General features: G+C 38.5%; 1 long non-coding RNA gene across 3 annotated transcripts in view; it reads left to right on the top strand.

The window, feature by feature from the left end:
* Window positions 1-20,546, top strand: part of LOC309871050 — a 218,138-nt gene that overhangs the window by 29,222 nt on the left and 168,370 nt on the right. For all 3 annotated transcript variants that reach the window (XR_014314989.1, XR_014314990.1, XR_014314991.1), the window contains exon 2: window positions 1,438-1,553. This is a non-coding gene — a long non-coding RNA (uncharacterized lncRNA). The remainder of the gene's footprint in view (window positions 1-1,437; window positions 1,554-20,546) is intronic.

The raw sequence follows: 20,546 nt of genomic DNA, 5'->3' as shown, positions 1-20,546 counted from the left end.
CATCAGTTTTACCATAATTATATATAGTCTGAGAGATATAGCTGAATGTAAATTTAAGAAATACACATTTGCAAATATTAGGTTAAACTATTTTCTACATGCTTCTTAAATTGTTCTTTTCTAATAAAAATAGATGATTTTCCCCATAATACATGGCTGTGAATAAAGAGGTCCCTTAATTTGAATTTCAGTTTTTAAGCTTGTGATTCACTGAATTGCAACCCACTGACTGCATTTTCAGGTATAAAGTGCTGGTTCATAAAAAAGACTATTGCATAAATGATGACATTGCACAATACATATTAAATAGTGATTATAATGATATATTTATGGCATTTGAATTACCTTCATACACATTTGTGGATATATTTCTTATGACTACTATTTTTTTTGTGGTGTTTCATACAATTTTCTGCTAGGAAGAGACCTAAGTGACATCAAAAAAACTTCCTTGCTTTAAAATTCAATTTTTAAAATATATTTATTGATTTCCAATATCAATGGGTAGGTTTCTTGGGGAGCAAACTCTCGAGATGGAGATGAGTGTGCAAGTCTATTGGGGTATATTCTAGGAATTAGCATCTGCTGTAGGGAGGGAAAGACTATTTCTCTTTCTTCGCAGAAAAAGAAGGGCTTTAATGGCAAGCATTAATGGCAAGGATTCAGGAAAGCCTCCAGGAACATTAAAGCTAAGAGAGCCCTGCAGAACTGTGCTGAACTGGGACAAGGTGACAAGCCCTTTATATCTCCCTCAACAAGTCATTGAATGTGGCCTGTCTCTGGAAGGAATCATGCCTTTGTGAGGTGGTTCTCCTCAGTGGATTGAAATTGCCCGAGGGAACAGAAGACTGGTGCTCTGTAAAGTGCCAAAGGCAGGCAGCCCTCAATTATTTGCCAGTTTCCTTGGAAATCACCTCAACTGAAGAGAACGCCTTTGTCCAAGGCCATGATACATTCCATTTGGCCTATATCCAATTATCAACTGATGTGGGTGTATAAAATCCTGCCCCTTTGCTTATAGATTTGTGTGGAATTGCATATGATCTGATTTATATGCTAATGTCTTAACTCCCCCATATGTCTATATTGGAGATGGGGCATCTAAGGAGGTGGTTAGTGAGGTAAAATGAGTTTACAAGGGCAAAGCCCTGATCTGGTATAACTGGTGTCCTCATAAAAAAAAAGACAAGATACCAGAGCTGACTCTTTCTCTGCCATATGAGAACAAAGAGAGGAGGGAGACTTCTGCGAGCCAGGAAGGTCACTGTCACTAGAACCTGAACCCTGTTGGAACTTGGATCTTTCACTTCTCAAGTCTCCAGAACTTTGAGACAATTCATTTCCACTGTTAAAGCCACCTAGGTTTAATATCATTGGCACAGCCTGAGCAGACTAAGTCACCGTTTCATTCTAATAAGCAGGAGTTCTATTTCCTAGGGAACCCAAATTTTGCTGGTTGGAGCTAAGAAGGATATACAAGAGCAGCCACTGGGACGGAATCTGGGGCTGGATCATCTGCCTCCCAGCTTGTAAGGAGGACCATGCTGCAAGTGGTAAGTAAAGCAGCGTCACCCTTGGCATAATGCAACAATGTAACTGTTGGATTTTCCCACCAGGGAACAGACATGGCCTACCAATGGAAAGAAATCTGTTGGCTAGTACAATTGATCAAGGATTTGAACAATGTGGGTGGAATATTACTGCAGTTGCAGTGGAATTGATGACTACTGCTAAGGGAGAAGAAAGGATAATGGAAAGTTGATCGATTAACTGGCAATTTGAAGCTAAGTGTTAAACTCTTATGGCTTCCTTCAGAACATTTAAAAGGAGTCCTCATCTCCTGCAGTGAGAAGATAGACAAAGCTTGGGGACCAGAACTTAAGAGTAGATGAGCCCCAAAGAAGCTTTAACTACTAATACAGGCTGTTTTGCTATGCCAAGGTCAATGAGCTGGTTAAGATGGAAAGGGGTCCTGACATACAGGATGGAAACAGCAGGGGAGATTCCCCAGAAAATAATGTAATCCCAGGTTACTTGGGACCCTCTGAGTTTGCATAAGTGGTGCATGGAGGTTGCAAAAAATATATCATTTACCAAAGCAACATCTCGTGCTCTGATGGGAGGTCAATATCATCCCTTAGAAGCTCAGTGGTGGTTTTGCTCTGTATGCCAGGGCTGATGGTTGGAGATCCTGCCATAGAATGACTATTGGCAATGGATGTGATGGGAACAGCACAGCAATAGAGGACTGGGTGTATCACTCACCATCAGAAAGTTGCTGGTCACAATGATCACAATGAAGGGCAGAATTACAGGTGCAGCTGAGTGACCTGACCTTCAAAGTGTCAGAGATAGGTAATACGACATCCCTAGGAAAAAAATAAATGCGCAATCAGGAAGATACAAGTCAATCTATGCAATCAAAAGAAATCAAGAGCGGAGAGTCCAGAGGCTGAAGGCCATTTTCCCACTGAAAAGTTAATATTCCTTTCTTAGTGTGAAAATTTGATGGAGCCTTCAGACTCCGAATGGACAGATTAAAGACACTAGATCAGCAGTAGGGGAAAGCCTAAACATTGCAAGGATACGGCACATTGCTTCACAGTCCTTGCCTACAGGGAGTACAGCATTTTGCTTGCTTAATTGGACACTAGGTGAAGAGGAGTGCTCCAAACTCATCAGCACTGTTGGACACAGGAAGAAAGCTCAAAATATCATCAGGGTTATACAATTAGAAAGGGAATATTTTGGGATCAGGTCATAAGTTACGTCTTGCCCATGTTTGGCTTATACTGGGTCCATTTGAATTTTAGGCCCAACCTTTAGTCATTTATACGGTCTCCAAGTAGTCATACCTACCTGTTCATTAACATAAACACCAAAGGCATTCCTTAATCTGGGTTTAGAGCTGTGATTTTAGTTAAGGCCAAGGGGAAGCCTCTAATTTCCAGCAAGATAGAAAAATGAAAAACAACCTTACATCTCAGGTTAAATGACAGGGATTAAAGATCAGATGCAAGAGTTGTTTTCTTTCATATCTCCATGAATGTCAGTAATCCCTAGGGATGTGAGGGGAGACAGAACCTGGAGAATAACAGAAGATTCCTGCAGACCCCACCAAGTAGTTAGTAGCTCCAATTACTGCTGCCAAGTCAGAGGCAGCATACTGGCTGGGGAAGATGAATGTGACCTTTGATCCATGAACTACATCCATTGATGTAGCAAATGAGTTCCATCTCTATCAGAAGATTAAAACCTGCATTCACATGGAACTGGCAGTTGCATACACTTTACGTTTTACTCCAGAGGTCTGCTTAAGCCTCCGGAGTCCTGTCTCAACATAGTCCCAAGAGATCTGGACTATCTGGTAGTTCCTTAAAACAAGAAAGGGGGGCACCTTATCAGTGAGTTCACATATTTGGACCAAATGAGCAAGCAATGGCTAGCATGTTGGAGGTCTCAGGAAGACATTTGTCCTCTAAAGGGTGAGAGATAAAAGGCTTAAGGGCCTCCCACGTAAATAGAATTTAAGGGAGTTTAGGGGTCCGGGGCACGCCAGAATATCCTCCAAAGGTAAAAGACAACCTGTGCATTAGAGACCCTGTTTCTGGTAAGTTGTTCTGTTTCTGAGGTAGAATATTACATTTTACCTCTGGGAATACTGTTCTGACCTGCCTACTGGGTGACACACAAATTTGCCAACTTTGCAAAGAGCTCAAAGGAGCAGCAGGTTTGGAGCAGATGCACGCTGTGCTGGAAGTAGCCCTGATGCTTGGCCTCCATGACCCAGCAGATGCCATGATGTTACAAGTACCCTTCATGGGAAGGATGCTTTGAATTGTTTAATTCAAGCAGGGATGCCTGCTCCTGATATTTTGGAGCAAGACCGTGACAAGTGCATCAGGGATGATACACGTTTGAAGAATAGCTTTCGGCATGCAGTCAGGTCCATGCTTTCAGTAAGACAGTCTGAACACAAGTCATCAAATAATCATGCAGATGTAGATGGCCGTCATAAGCAGGGGCTTTGTGAGACCAGCCGAGACATAATATCAGGGGATCCCAACCAACAACTAGATAAAATGACACAGCTACTAGATGTCACTTGGCCTTCCTTGACCACCACAATGTTAGTACAATGCACTTATGTAGTAAGTGGCCATGGAGGCAGGGATAGAGGCTATGTATGAGTCCAAGACTATGCGCTCCCACAGGACCGATTAGCTCCTGTGTCAGCAAATACCCACACTGCTTAGAGCAGAGAACAAGTCTGGGTCCCCACTGTGGTATTACCTTTCTAAAAGACCAACAGGTTTCCAGAAGGTTACTCATAAAGGGTATTTTCTATCCTAGAAGATCTAGCTTTGTCTATATATTGGGCATGGTTTTGTTTTTCCTATCCTCAGGGACTCAGCACCACTACCTGAGTACTTAAGAGAACTTTTCTTGAGTTGTATGTGGTATCACATTGATCCAAGGATGCATTTTCTAGCCACAGAGGTGTGGCAGGGGGCCCCTCACTTGGATTCTACTGGTTATATCATAGAGCCTCCTACCTGGAAGCTGCCAGCCTGATAGAAAGTTTGATAAGGCCATTGAAACCTTGGCTGAAGCACTGGTTTATAATCAAAACTTCATGAGAAAGGGTGATGTTTCCCTGGGTGCAGTCCATTTTTTGGGTATTTTCCCCCATCTTTTTTGAGTACATAAATATAAAAATATTTTTTATATATTTTATATAAATACATATTATTTATATAAAATATATTTTATGTATTTTTATATATTGTAAAATATGATAAAATCATTTTATAAAATATGATAAAAATTATATATATTTAAACAATGTGATGTTTTGATATAAGTATATGTTGATTCCCACAATCATTAGATAGTATTCAACAATGGTTTTGTGTGTGGTGAGATCTTGAGAGTATCCTATTTCTGATATTAAGCAAAACATACCTCCATGTAATTGATTTCCTTGGTAATGACATAAGGTGAAGTGAGAGTATCACAGCAGTCTTATTAAGAGTTTCACTTTGGAAAGGGCTTAATTGTTGTAATATAGTTATAATTTTGGAGCTGTAAGGCATCTTTGGGATTGTGTGGTATAATCGCAGTATTTTACATAATAGGAGACAGACCCAGAGAAATCAGGGGGATGGTTTGTTCACTTCCAGGGCAGTGTTATTTCCTCTCCTCTCTCTTACTCCATAAGAAGAAACACAGTGAGCAGCTGCTCACCCTGCTAAGATTATTTTTCTTAAAATTGAGTCTGGCCCCAATCAATCTGGATTTTTGAGTTGTTCTGTGATTGAGCTTTTTTATTGACTTGAAGGAGAAACCCATTGTACTTAGCTGCTACCTTTTATCAGCAACAGCTTATCTTTTTCACCTGCCTGGCTTTCTAAATACCTCATCAATAGTTAATGTCCTTTCCAGATTGCTCCATAAAATAAGTGAGGTTTTATAAAAGAAGTTGTTCAATACACGTCCAAACCAAATGATAGTTTATATCCTCTATTTTTATATGAGTAAGTTTGGGTTTTTTGCAAACACGTCGAGATGACTGCCTCAAATACTTTCCACCCTCCTTACACTTTCAAGATTACCCCCTCCCTTCCCTGCCTAGTTGTTTCTTCTCCTGTGGACCAGTAGGTCTGTGAAGGTGGGTGTCTTGGGACTATGCTACTCTTAGTCGTGAGTAAAGAAATTGCCCACACTGAACAGGATCAGTTATGCTTCTCATCTTTGTAAGACATTTTGCATGGCATGAATAATTTTACTGAAACTTCCTGGAAAATGCATAAGGATTTAAACAGTCCAGATAACTTTATAGGTGGACAAACCTACAGAGAGTTTAAGAACCTTACAGAGAAATAGGAAGTAAGTTTGGTTCGTTGTATCTGGAGGGAACACTCATTTATCGAACACTTGCAACACTTGCTGGTTACTGTCTAAGAGAGAAGTAAGTAAAATGCGTTTCACTGTCCTTAAAGAAAGGAATTGCATTCTTTTATTTGAGGCAGAATCTTTTTCTCTCTCTCTCTCTCTTTTTAAGATGTATTTATTTATTTGAGGGTGGGGGAAAAGAAAAGAGAGAAACACAAGCAGATTCCGTGCTGAGTGTGGAGTCCAATGTGGGGCTTGATCTCACCACCCTGGGATCAGACCTGAGCTGAAACCAGGAGTTGGTCACTTAACAGATTTTGTGACTCAGGTGCTCTGAGGCAGACTCTTCCTCAGATTAAAGTCATGTGAAAGAGGAAAACATGGGTTGTATTTTCAGAAACTGATTAAGACAATAGGTAGGATACACATAAGGATTTTAAATGGAAAGTTTTGGAGGTGATGGCCTTATGGGAGCCAAAGTGAGATTTGTAGGAAAGGTTGGTAATCAGCCCCTGAGATGCCACTGAGGGAAAATATAATAAGGATTTTTCTTTAAGATTCTATTTATTTATATGACAAAGAGAAAGAGGGAGCACAAGTAGGGGAGCTGCAGGCAGAGGGAGAGGCAGAAGCAGGCTCTCTGCTGAGCAAGGAGCCTGATGTCAAGCTCTGCACTCAGTTTGGAGTCACTAAAGATTCTCTCTTCCTCTCCCTGCCTGTCCCACTTATGTGCTATCTCTCCCTAAAATGAATTATTAAATCTCAAAAAAAAATAGAGAAAGTAGAAGTGAGCAGAATGTCCATTCCTTGACCTGAAAGACCAGGACATTAAATGGGCTGTCCAGTTTTATTTTGTTGGTAGAAAGGACTCAACTCCTTAAAGCTACACAAAATCTAATCGATAAAATGTGGGTTTGGATGATCCTTATGATTAATTTCAGCTTTAAACATAGTGTGAGATTATGAGCATTACTCAAGTCTGTTTATGATCTATGTGTGTACAAAATGATTTCAGTTTTACTCAATCCCTGAAGTTCCTTAGACCAAAAAAGTTGATACATGTATATAATTCTGTTACTTAATTGTGTTTATTGGCTTATAGAGGAAAATTAGGAGATTTGTTGGGGGGTGTGGGGGAAAGAACTTTAACATATTTATATTTGTGAGAAGCAGCAGAAAATGCTATCTAGTTATTTCCCTGTAACATATATATTCATATTTACTATTTCTTAAATTTACTGTATAAATCTTTAAGATAAAGTTTAGGGAGCTATTTGAAGAGCCCTCAAAAAACAATAACAACAAAGTGATTCATGAGCACTAAAAAATTAGAACAACTGAGGTTTTTTTGTTGTTGTTTTTTTTTGTTGTTGTTGTTGTTCTTTTAAAGAAACAATTACATCAAACTTGGGAGCCAAAAACTTCAGTTTTTATGGTTTTATTAAATTGTAATTATCAAAAATGGAGCTCACAAACAAGAAGACATTGAAAATTCTCTCTACAAAAGCCAAGTAGCAAGTTGAATAAATTTAATTTTCTGAGTCCAAATGATATGGAGAATTTAATTTGGAATTCTATAATTGCAGTTTGAAATGTATTGACTTTTAGAAAGAATCTTCTGACAGAGCTCTAATTCCTAATACTTAAGCTTATATTCTGTATAGATGTAAAGTGAAATTGAAAAAGCCAATGATTTTTCAACATATAATTTGGTAAGACGTTTAAAATCTCATAGATCACAACTAATTTGACAGGCATTGTTTTATGAAAGTATATTTCAAAGAAAGATACACAGAATAGAAGTAAAAATATAGTTCTCATGAACATATTAGGAACTAAATATACATTTCTTATAAAGTAATAGATCTCATAATAGCTTCTTTTAATAAATGCTTTGAACTTACCAATGTCTCCCAGCACTTACATAAATAATATTTTCTCAATTAGGAGTATGATCTGGAAAAAGAATAAGCTGAAGGAGGAAAATACAATACTAAAACCATACAGAATAAAATGTACCTTGCTCAGTAAGATACCAATAACATGTGATTAATAATGACCAATATGACTGAGAAACTGATTGCAATATGTTGAACATGTTCCAAGATGATTACTCTTCTATTACTACTATGTTCTAAATAATGGAAAGTTGTTTAATTTACTTTATCGTGGGTACATTTTTATTTAAAATTAGTTTGAGGGGCACCTGGATGGCTCAGTCATTAAGTGTCTGCCTTTGGCTCAGGTCATGATCCCAGGGTCCTGGGAGGGAGCCCGCGTCAGGCTTCCTGCTCCGTGGGAAGCCTGCTTCTCCCTCTCCCACTCCCCTTGCTTTTGTTCCTTCTCTTGCTGTGTCTCTCTCTGTCAAATAAATAAAAACTTTAAATAAATAAATAAAATTATAATGAAAATGTAATTTGAATAGAGCTATTTTTATGTTCACCAATAAAATAACACCAACTTATCAATAATTACATATTTTAATTGAGATATAACTGCCATAATATGTATATTGGTATATAGCATAATGATTTAATAACTATATCATTTTAATTGTTATGACACTTTTTATTCTCGCAAGGTCCTAGTTTTGAGAATAAATTGTCACCCTGTTCTGTTTCGGCATTGAGGAGCTTAACATAGGCAATAGAGAATCACTGGAGAAATGCCTGTGATATTGCTTCACTTTCGTACCTAGAGAGATAACTGCAGTTTGTACATGGAGGAGAATGGAGTCAGACTATTGAGGAATTAGCACAGACAGAGATGTATTGCCTTACACTTCTTAAAATAATTTTTTAATGATTTTATTTACATATTTGACAGAGAGAGACACAGTGAGAGAGGGAACACAAGCGGGGGGGTGAGATAAGTAGAAGCAGGTTCCCTGCAGAGCAGAGACCTGATGCGGAGCTCAATTTGGGGGTTGATGCAGGGCTCAATGCAGAGCTTGATCCCAGGACCTCGGGACCATGACCCCAGCTGAAGGTAGACACTTAACGACTGACCCACTCAGGCACCAGTCTTCTTAAAAATTTTGAGAGAAGGGCACATCAAGGAATTCAAACAAAACAAACAAAAAATTAAAAATATACTTCAGTTAGAGAAGCATCCTAATATATTTTGGGTTTTTTTGCTCTGAAAATTATTAGAGCTATTTTTGTGTCTTTGGACTGAAAAGCATCCAGATGTTTTTTAGTGGATGTTGCAAATAAATCATCATTGGGCAAAGCGAAGTGTTCTAGCTCTACTTCACTTTATTCGGAACTTGTAAAGTCAGAGCCTATTGAATTTTAATTGAACAATTTTAAATCAACCAGGGAATAGCATTTTAAAGGAACATTTTCATAATGGAAAGAATCCTTTGGTAGTGCAAATTACAACTCATAACATGTGTTTTGTTAATTCAGATTTACAAAGCTTTTAACTTGCAGACTCAGTGTGTCCATATTCAAGAATGAATGTCTTTCCACAATCTGTTTTAAAAAATACTTCAATTTTGCAAGAAAAAGGGAATGAATGTCAATTCATTACTTTAGTGTCACTTACATGGTCTGACAGGTAGTATAAAGGGAAGTTCCTCGTGCTAAGGAGGGATGATAATGAATATGGCATCAGATTTGTCCTTGAGTGCTTCACAAAGTATACAAGGAGGTAGATAAACCTATGCGCCTATGAAAAGCACCATAATATGTTTTGGGTAAGTGCAAAAGAATAGCTAGGAGGAAAGAAAGAAGGAATTAATATTGCCAATTTCATTAATTTCAGATCCAAAAGAGTCTCCTGGAGAACATAAAATATAAATAAGTTTGCCAGATAAAATATAGGAGGCACACTTCAATCTGAAATCCAAATCCAATGAATGATGCTTTAGTTTAGATATGCCCCATATGACAATGACTGACTTATACTACAAGTTTGTTGTTTGGTGTTTGAATTGAACTAGATACATTCTACTTTTATTTGCTAAATCTGTCCATCTTAAATGTAAACGGGTTTTGGAAAATAAAAACTTCCAAAATTAATAGCTTCATTTTTTAAGCAGCTACTATGACATGTGGTAGGCAGTCATATGCATTAAGTCCCATAGCTCTTAGCATCAAGTATGTATTCTGTTTTAAACTCCATTTTCTGGGGCCCCTATGTGGCTCAGTGGGTTAAAGCCTCTGCCTCCGGCTCAGGACATGATCCCAGGGTCCTGGGATGCAGCCCCACATCAGGCTATCTGCTCAGCAGAGAGCCTGTTTCCTCCTCTCTCTCTGCCTGTCTCTCTGCCTACTTGTGATCTCTCTCTGTCAAATAAATAAATAAAATCTTTAAAAAAAATAAAATAAACTCCATTTTCTAAATGATGACAAATAGGCTTGGTGAGGTTAGGTAAGCCAAACATCGCACAACTAGCAAAAGGCTGAACCTGACTCTGAACTGAAGTCTAAGGCAAGATTTGTTATAGATTAAATGAATTTTTAATAAAAAAAAATTCCAGCTCTATTGAGGTATAATTGACAAAAATTGTATGCGCTTAAGGTGTGCTACCTGATGCTTTGATATGCATATGCATTGTGAAATGATTATCCCATCAAGCTAATTAACATGTCCATCACCTCACTTACCTGTCCTGTCCTGTGTGTGTGTGTGTGTGTGTGTGTGTGTGTGTAGTTACAACACTTCAAGATACAGTTTCTTAGCAAATTTCAAGTATACAACGTAGTACTATTAACTATAGTCAGCAAATTGTGTGTTAGCTCCTCAACATTTGTTATCTTATAACCCAGTTTACATACTTTGACCAATATCTACCCATTTTACCTACTCCCCAGACCCTGGTAACTATCAGTTTATTTTCTGATTCTATGAATTTGACTTTTATAGATTCCACGTATCAGTGAGATGATGTCACGTTTGTCTATGTCTGGCTTATTTCACTTAGCACCATTTCTTCTAGGTTTATCCATGTTTCCTAAATGGTAGTATATTCTTTTTAATGCCTGAATAATATTCCTGTGTATGTGTTTACACACACACCACATTTTCTGTATCCATCAGTCCACTGACAGACACATAGTACTTACGTTGCCTCTATAGGTTACTATTGTGAATAATGCTGCAGTGAACACAGGGGTGAACACAGGGGTGCTGATGTCTTCTCAAAGCATTGATTGCATTTCCTTTGGGTCTATATCCACTAGTGGGATTGCTGGGTTGTATGGTAGTTTTATTTTTAATTTTTTGAGGGATCTCCATACTTTTTTCCATAATGGCTCAACCAATTTACATTCTCACCAGTAGTTTACAGGGGTTCCTTTATTCTCCCATCCTCACCAACACTTTTTCTCTCTTTTCTTTTGGACAATAGCCAACCTAACCAGTATCATTGGGACTTCATTTGCATTTCTGTGATGATTAATGATGCTGAACACCTTTTCATGTACCTGTGAGAAATTTGTATGTTATTTTGGAAAATGTCTACTCAGGTTTTTTGATCATTTAATTATTATTTTTACTATTGAGTTGTAGGAGTTTTTTATATATTTTGGGCATTAAAATGTCAGTGTTATCAGATACATGTTTTACTAATATGTTCTCCCAATACGTAGGTTACCTTTTCATTTTTGTTCCTCTGGTTAGGGCTGCCAGTACCATTGTATATGATGTTAACTGTGAGCTTATCGTATGTGGCCTTTTTTATGCTGAGTTGCATCCCTTCTATACCTGATTCACTGAGGACTTTTATGATGGAAGGATGTCAAATTTCATCAATGCTTTTTCTGCATCTATTGAGATGATCATGTGATTTTTATCCTTCATTTTTTAAATATGGTGCATTATTTTTATTGATTTGCAGATGTGAAATCATCCTTGCATCCCAAGGATAAAATCCCACTTGATCATGGTGTATGATCCTTTCCGTGTGCCATTGTATTTGTTTGAAAACATGCTGTTGAGAATTTTGGCATCTATTCCATCAGGGATGTTGGCATGTAATTTTTCTTTTAAAGTGTCTTTATCTGGCTTTGGAACAGGGGGAATACTGATCTTGTGAAAAACAAAAAACAAAAAATAAAAAACAAAACGGGGGGGTGGGTTGCTCCCTCTTCAGTTTTTTTAAAGCCTTTGAGAAGGATTGACGTTAATTCTTCTTTAAATATTTGGTAGAATACACCAGTGGAACCATTTGGTTTTGGCATTTTCTTTTTTGGGTGGGTTTTTCTTACTGTTTCTATTGTCTTACTCACTACTGGTTTGTTCAGATTTTCTATTTCTTCGTTATTCAATGCTGTTGACAAGTTGCATGTCACATATTTGTGAATTTTTCATTTTTTCTTATGTTTTGATTTCTAGTTTTATACTATTGTGGTCAGAAGGGATGATTGATATGATTTAAATCTTCTCAAATTTGTTAAGACTTGTTTTGTGGCTCACCATATGATCTATCTTAGAGAATATTCCATGTGCACTTGAGAAGAATGTGTATTCTGTTTTTGGTAGCAGTATTCTGTATATGCCCATTAGGTTCATTTGGTCTAAAATTTTAAAATGTAATTCAGGTCCAGTGTTCCTTTTTTTTTTTTTTTTTTTTTTTAAGGCAGGACAACGTTGGAGGGACATCTGGATAGCCTACCCATTAATGGACTTGTGGTATTTTTTTTTAAAGATTTTATTTATTTATTTGACAGACAGAGATCACAAGTAGGCAGAGAGGCAGGCAGAGAGAGAGAGAGAGAGAGAGAGAGAGGGAAGAAGGCTTCCTGCGGAGCAGAGAGCCCGATGTGGGGCTCGATCCCAGGACCCTGAGATCATGACCCGAGCCAAAGGCAGCAGCCCAAACCACTGAACCACCCAGGCGCCCCTGGACTTGTGGTATTAAGGTCCCTACTCTTATTGTACTATTGTCGATTTCCACTTTCAGTTTTACTTGCTTTGTATAGTTAGGTGCTCCAATGTTGGATGCCTATAGGTTTATATATTTTTTTTTATTTTTCCATGATTATATCTCTTTACCTTTATATAGTAGCCTTCTTTGTCTCTTATGCCCATTTTGACTGAGTCTATTTGCCTGATATAAGTAATTTTTTGGCTGCCATTTACATGGAAGTCATTCTCCATCCTTTAATTTTCACCCTCTATGTGTCTTTAAAGCTAATGTGGAGAGTCTCTTAAGGTAGCATATTGTTGATTTTGTTTTGTTTTTTAATTGAATAGCTTAATTGATTTATGCTTGAAGTCATTAATAGCTAAAGTCTTACAATTGCCATTCTATTAATTATTTTTTCCACTGCATTTCTTCTTCTCCTATTGTCTTCCTTTGTGATTCATTTTTGAAGTGGTATACTTAAGTATCCCATTATCTTTTGTGTATCTATAGAGTTCTTTATTTTGTCTTCTTTGTAGTTACAACAAAGCTTACATAAAACATCTTATAATAAATAGTCTGTTTTAAGCTGATAAGAACCTGCCTTCAATTACACAAAACTGCATTTCTGCTTCTCCTCCACTCGTATTTTATGCTATTGACATCACACTTGACATCTTTTTATATTTTTGCATCCCTTAACAAGTTATTGTAGCTACTTTTAATGGTATTGTATTTTAACTTTTGTATGAGACACAAGTGATAGACTCCTTACCATTAGGGTATTAGAGTTCTCTGACTTTGACTTCTGTATTTATCTCTACCAGTGAGTTTATACTTTTGCATGTTTTTACGTTTTGGTGTCTGTTCATTTCAAGTTGGAGAAATTCCTTTAGCATTTCTGGTAAGGTGATGAACTCTCCAGTGGTAAACTCCCTTGGATTTTGTATGGGAATGCATCCATCCTTCCGTTTCTGAAGGACGCTTTTGCCAGGCATGGCATTCTTGGTGGAAGCTCCCCCCACCCCCAATGCTTTGAATATATTTTCCTACTCCCTCTTGGCTTATAAAGATTTTGCTAAGAAATAACACTGAAAGCATCACAAATGGGAGTCTCTTTTACATGACAGGTCATTTTCGTTGCTGTTGTTGTTGCTTCTTTCAAAATTCTCTTTTGTCTTTAATTTTTAACATTTTTATTGTAAGGTATATTGTGGTAATCTTTTGGGGTGGTTGATGTTGCTTAAAGTCCTTTGAGCTTCAAGTACCTGGATGTCTACATCTTTCCCAAGATTTGGTAATTTTTCAGCTATTAGTTCTTTAAATGATGTTTCTTCCCCCTTTTCTTTCTCTTCTGGGAATCACTTTTCTTTCTCTTCTCCTTCTGGGAATTCCTGATATGAATGTTTGTTCCCTTAAAAAATTATTCCATAATTCACAAGTAATTCACAAAATCTTTCTTCACTCCTTTTTATTCTTTTTTGTTCCTCTGACTAATTTTAAATGATCTTTCTTCAGGTTTTCTAGTTATTCTGCCTAATTGAATCTGCTGTTCAAGCACTTTATTGAATTTTTTCAGTTCTGTTATTGCATTCTTCAGTTCTAGGATTTCTGTTTGGTTCTTTTTATGGTTTGTATTTACTTATAAAAATTCTCCTTTTACAATTATCATATGATCTTACTGATATGAGGAATTTGAGAAACAAAACAGAGGGTCACAGGGGAAGGGAGGGAAAAATGAAACAAGATGAAGCCAGAGAGGGAGACAAACCATAAGGGATTTTTTTTGGTAAGGTTTTATTTATTTATTTGACATACAGAGATCATAAACAGGCAGAGAGGCAGGCAGAGAGGGGGGGAAGCAGAGAGCAGGGAGCCTGATGTGGGGCTCGATGTGGGACTTGATGTGGGGCTCAATCCCAGGACCCTTAGACCATGGAGCTGGACCTGGAGGCAGAGGCTTAACCCACGAGCCACCCAGGGGCCCCAACCATAAGGGATTCTTAATCTCAGGAAACAAACTGAGGGTTGCTGGAGTGGAGGGGGTTGGGAGGGATGGGGTGGCTGAGTGATGGACGCTGGGGAGGCCATGTGCTATGGTGAGTGCTATAAAATGTGTAAGACTGATGAATCACAGACCTGTACCCTTTGAAACAAATAGTACACTATATGTTAATTTGAAAAAAATTCCCCTTTTGTTCATGCATTTTTTCCTAACTTTGTCTAGGTGTTTATATGTGTTCTCCTGCATTTCATGGAGCTCCTTTAAGTTTGTTATTTTGCAATCCTTCTCTATAATTCGTAGATCCCCACATCAGTTCCTGGAACTTTGTTTGATTCTTTTCTTGGTGTCATATTTGCCTTATTCTTTGCGATCTGTTTATACTTCTATTTGTGTCTGTGCGTATGAAGGAGCAAACCTATTTCAGTTTTTTACAAACCAGTTTTGGCAAGTAGAAACTTTCTTTGGTCAGTTCCTGGACAAATGAGATGATCTCTGGGATCACAGTTGCTCTGGGTTGGAGCTGGGTCATGAGGCTGTTGCTGGGTTACATTTAGGCCTGCTTTTGGGGAGCCTGTTACCAGGGGTGTAGGCAAGCATGATTCCTGTCTGGATGTTAGGCAGAAAGTACTGGCCTTGTTTAGTAGGGTGGTATACTGGTTCCACAGTTGAGTATTCGGCCTGGCCCCAGGTTCATGGATAGGTGTGACTCCCACTAAGCTCTTGAAAGACTACTCCAGGTCACTGGATATATCCCTGGGTGGGCAGAAGTAGCCTAGTATATGGCTGGCAGAGGCTGGAACTGAATCCCAGGTCTGCTCTAGGTCGACGATCTAAACTGAAGAATACTTCCTGTCAGGTCCCGGGTCTGCTGGGAATAATCCCTCACTATGGCTGGGAAGAGCTGGAGCTGAATTATAGGGTTGTTTCAGGATCTGCTGTCAGTCCCATTTTGGTAAACTTACTATTAGGAGCATGGATGACTGTGTCTTCTGGTGGCTCTGTGTGTGGGCAGAACTGCTCATGGACTCCAGGTGAAAGGCATTGGAGCTGAGTCACAGAGCCATTTCAGGTTCTGCTAACAGACTAAGTTTGGTTGGCGTGACCCCCGGGGCACTGAATGCACATCTGAAGAGGTCCTGGGCTTCCAGAACTGCTTAATGAACTGCAGTTGAGAGAGGCTAAGGTCAAGTATAGGGCTATTTAAGGATCTTTGAGGATACTTTTTGGGTGTATCTCCTACTGGGACACTGAGCCACCAGTACTACTTGTGGACTGTGACTCATAGGTGCTAGAGTCCAGTTATGGGGCCATTGTAGAATCTCAGTCAAGTTGAGTTTGCAGACCTGCCTTCAGTGGCTCCTGGATCACAGCCAGGAGGGGCCAGGGGGAGCTAAGGACCAGATCATAGTTCACTTTAGAGTCCACAGCTGGGATTGAAGTCTGTGTGCCTAGTACCAACTCACTCGCAGGTGTGACTCCTCCCAGGTCCCTTGATGCCTGCTGCTGCTGGTGGACAAAGGACAGTTGGGACTGTAGCCGGGTTCGTGGGTATAGAGCTGTTCCCGGGTCTGTGCTGGGACCACTTGCAGTGAGTCAGACATGTGGACATGAGACTGCCTTCTCAAAACAGTCCTGGTAAGTTTTGACTCCGTCAGGGTTTCATGATCTTCTACTTGAATCCTAAAGCTCCTTCAAAGGTATTTTTGCCTGTGGATGGCTGCCAAATTATTGCTGATGGGGGATACAAGTAGGGAACTTCCTATTTGGACATCCTGATGAAGCAAGGTTGAAGGAAAATGATTTATAGTAAATAAAACAACTAGATATTTTAAACTCATAAAGAAAAAAAACCTCTTAGAATGAGTTCTATCTATGATTCATATATATATATATATATATAGTAAAATTTCAATTTATAAGCATGTTTTTATATATTTATAAACTTATAACATCAGAGCCCAAATATTTTCATCTATTTAAGAGATCGTTTTAAAGATGTTTTTCTGCAGAATCATTTGGAGTGAATACTACCAGATATTTAGGACAGAGTGAATCTGCGTTCTTCTCAAATATATCTGGAAATATAAAGTAATCTTTTCAAATATATCTGGAAGTATAAAGTAATCCTTACACTTGGTGACATCAAAAGAGGAAGAATATCTTCATAAATGAAAACTGAACAATGTCCTAATTGCATGCCTGTCACACATAGAGAGCTATTTGTTTATTCTAGCTAATGGAATCTATTTACCAAATTCTAATAGTCTATGTTGAAACATATAAATAATGCAAATCAAATGAAAATATGAATAACATGAAGTTATTAACTAATAAAAATGAATCCATTCCCATCATAAAAAATGTCTATCAGTAGGATACAAGGGCAGGACACCTGGATCGTTATGCAAATGGAACCAGGGAACTTTGAAATAATTTAACTTTTAAAAAACTTGCTCCATCTAGAATTTCATCTTTGGTCCTCACTGAGGGACACTGCTAGCTTGTATGGTGTCTTTAGAAGAAAGATAAAAAAATATGCAATCTTGCAATCTTCTTTTTTCCCGTTCATCAGCAAGTGGTAACAATTTTAGTGGGGTATTTTCAGACACAGACACACTCCTGCCAAAAAAATCCCAGGGAAACACTTGACAAGAGACCCATGGATTGGATGAAGGGTCCCCTTCCAGAAGACATCATCCTGAAGCCACCACTTACACAATTGCATGGGCTGCCCAGGACTCGCTGGGTCTGAAGCTTCCATTGATAAGCCCTTCTCTACTGTCATGGAAGCAGATAAAGAGGATGGGTGGCAGTGTGTAAGTACAGGAGGATAGCATTAGCTTACCAAAAACTCCACACTCAGAAAGGCATACTTACATGCACACAGGCACACACCACGCAAATTGTGATTTGGCATCAATAAAAGTCGATTTTCACATAGCAATTTTCAAGTGACAGGAGAGACAGAATTGACAGGAAGACAGGCTAGCAAAGCAAAGGTTACAGTATTGGAAATGAGAGATGATTAGCACACGGAGGAGCATTTTAGCAAGAGAGAGATAGAGAAAGGTTGAACAGCACTGCATCTCTTTTACTATGATTGCTTTCTTGAAATCCTCTTAACCCAGAGCTAAGTGGATTGTGAAATGATCCCCTGCTAGTCACCAGAATCATATTCCACTGGCACTACCTATACCACTGAAAACAGGGGTACTTAGGATTCAGACTTGCAGATGAATGGGGAAAAAAGAGAAGATTGCATATAGAAAGAACTTACGAATATTTCAGCAAATAGTCACCAAAAATTTACTCTGTGACTTAAAAACTTTTATTTATCAACTAAAAATATTTTCAGTCTAATTTTCAAAATGGAATTAGCATACACAAGTAAGTAAGGTTCTATAAATTTCAAATGATTTTTTGACATGGTTATTATATGAAATTAAGAGTAGTAAAGCAAGACCTTCATGGAAAGCAAGAGAACTATTTAGCATTACCAGAAATGACAAGCTTCTTAATATAAAACAAACAAAAAAAACCCTAAAAAAACATAATTTATTTTCCTCAATCCTGTGTTAAGTCTCTTTTTCTCTAATCACTGTCTTCTGTCGAAATAAAATGTTCCTAGGAACAATTGACAGTGCAGTCAATAAAATTCGTGGGAGGAGGAAGTCAGAGTGGGGATCAAGGTTCTCAGACAGGACTGAGAGGGTAAGTAGCCCTGAAAAAGGTGTTCTGACAGTCAGGCGTGTTTATCATTTGTCCTGCTGGGATGAAACCAATCAGCAGAAGTTAATTCCTTCTTGATCCCTAGGCAAAGGTTTCATTGTGCCTCTTACAACCACACTACCATGGAAAAGAGAAGGGTGCTCACCTTCTCTGGTGACCTTTGGAAGAGAAACTTGATGAATGTGCACCTGAAGCTGACAGGGATAAATCAACCAGTCCCTGACTTCATTAATAGTACATTCTTTTGTCTCTTCATGGCTCATAATTGCCCGTTGAGAAGAATGAATAGAATAATTTTGGCAATATACAAATTTAGAATGCAACTTCCTGAAGTTAACTGCTTTATAAAAAATGATGACAAATTGATTTTAGAATAAGAAAGGCCTAATGAGAGTGTAGGCAAGTCTCTTGCATTCAGTTCAATACAGCTCCACAAATATTGAATGGCAACTGTTTTCAGGGCACAGCAGCTTCAACTTCCTTGCCTCCGTGGACAATTCTCCATGGACATGGGGTTACAAATCACCGATGTGAGAAACCGTCATATCTGAAACCCAACTTCAATTCTGAGGTTTACTCCCTAGGATAAAAGTCAGTCAGGTACCTCTGGTCAGTGTCCCGAAATGGAAGAATCCCAGTATGTACTCTCCAATATCCAAGAGTACATTCTCCAAACTTGAGGGCAAATAAATCATTAATTTTTTGCTCTGGTAACTGTTTAAATACCAAATATTGGGAATCAAGAGGTTAGTAGTATAGATTGCGTTAGAAATGTAATTGGAAGGCAGCAATATGGTGTAGCATCTCTCTCAAATGTAACAAACACCAGGGTGTCTTACAGGTCAGTGAGATAATTTGTATTGAGAAATATGGTCTTCTCCTCCTTAAACATAATTTGAAAGGTCTTCAGCATTCATTATTGTTTTCGTGGAAGACTTGTGTCCCTAAGAATCTGAAGATGACTGTTCTAAATTGGGTGTTGTCCATGACGGCCCCAATATCTGGCAAAATGTGTCCAGTGTGATGGGCAGTACTTTCCCCAGGAAGGGAAATCAATTCATTTATCCATGTATTAATATAAACAACACACACGACATGAGCCAGGCATCAAAAGGACATTGGGGAGAATCAGGATATGACCTGAGTCTTGCCTTCAAAGGACATTAATTCATTTCATTGAGGGGAAAGGGAACAAGTTGATTATTACAGTCGTAACCCAGAAACATAACAGGCTACTTCAGGAATACAGAAGAGACCTCTCTACATTAGACGTGCTGGGCCTATTTTGAGCCGCAAAAGATGAACAAGAGTTACCTACTTGAATGTAAAGTGAAGAACAATTCAGGGACTGGAGGGCATGGTGTGTGGATTTATCAATCCCATCGGTCCTGCTGGTATATCCACCCTCATTGCTCCAACACAGAATTTACCAACTAGTGTTTTTGCCCCATCAGTTTCTCCCTCAGCAGTGCTTCCAAACTGTGGTTGGGGTGTCAGTCTATAAACTATAAATGGATAGTGATGAAAAGACAAATCAATAATGTTTAAGGTTTCAATAAACATTTGCATTGCTTAGATATTCAAGAAGCTGCTGAATGGCCTTGAATTAGGCCACTTGAATATCCTAATTCTCCTTGAATTAGCATATTGACAAAAATTATCCATATGCTGTTGTCATGGGTCGAACTGTGTTCCCATCCCCACAACCTCCCCCCACCAAAAAAAGATACGTCACTTCCTTACCTCAGTATCCATACCTACATCTTTGTGGGTGTAATTCAATTAAGATAAAGTTATTAGGCTGGGCCCTACTCCAATGTGACTATGCCCTTATGATAAGACGTACCATTGAGCACAGCTGGACACAGAATGCCATCTGAGTCAGACCCACAGAGGGAGAATGGGGCTACAAAAGACAAGGGAGAACTCCCCTCCACAGCTCTAAGAGATAATGGCCCTGCCAACACCTTAATTTTGGACTTTTAAGCCTCTGTAATTGTAAGACAGTGAAGGAGACTAATAGAGCTAGGAATTGAAAAGTAAAAATATAATCACCTGTCCTTT

The sequence above is a fragment of the Mustela nivalis genome (assembly GCF_964662115.1).
Source record: "Mustela nivalis genome assembly, chromosome: 8".
Classification (NCBI taxonomy): domain Eukaryota; kingdom Metazoa; phylum Chordata; class Mammalia; order Carnivora; family Mustelidae; genus Mustela; species Mustela nivalis.
This window is presented reverse-complemented; position numbering and strand designations above follow the sequence as displayed.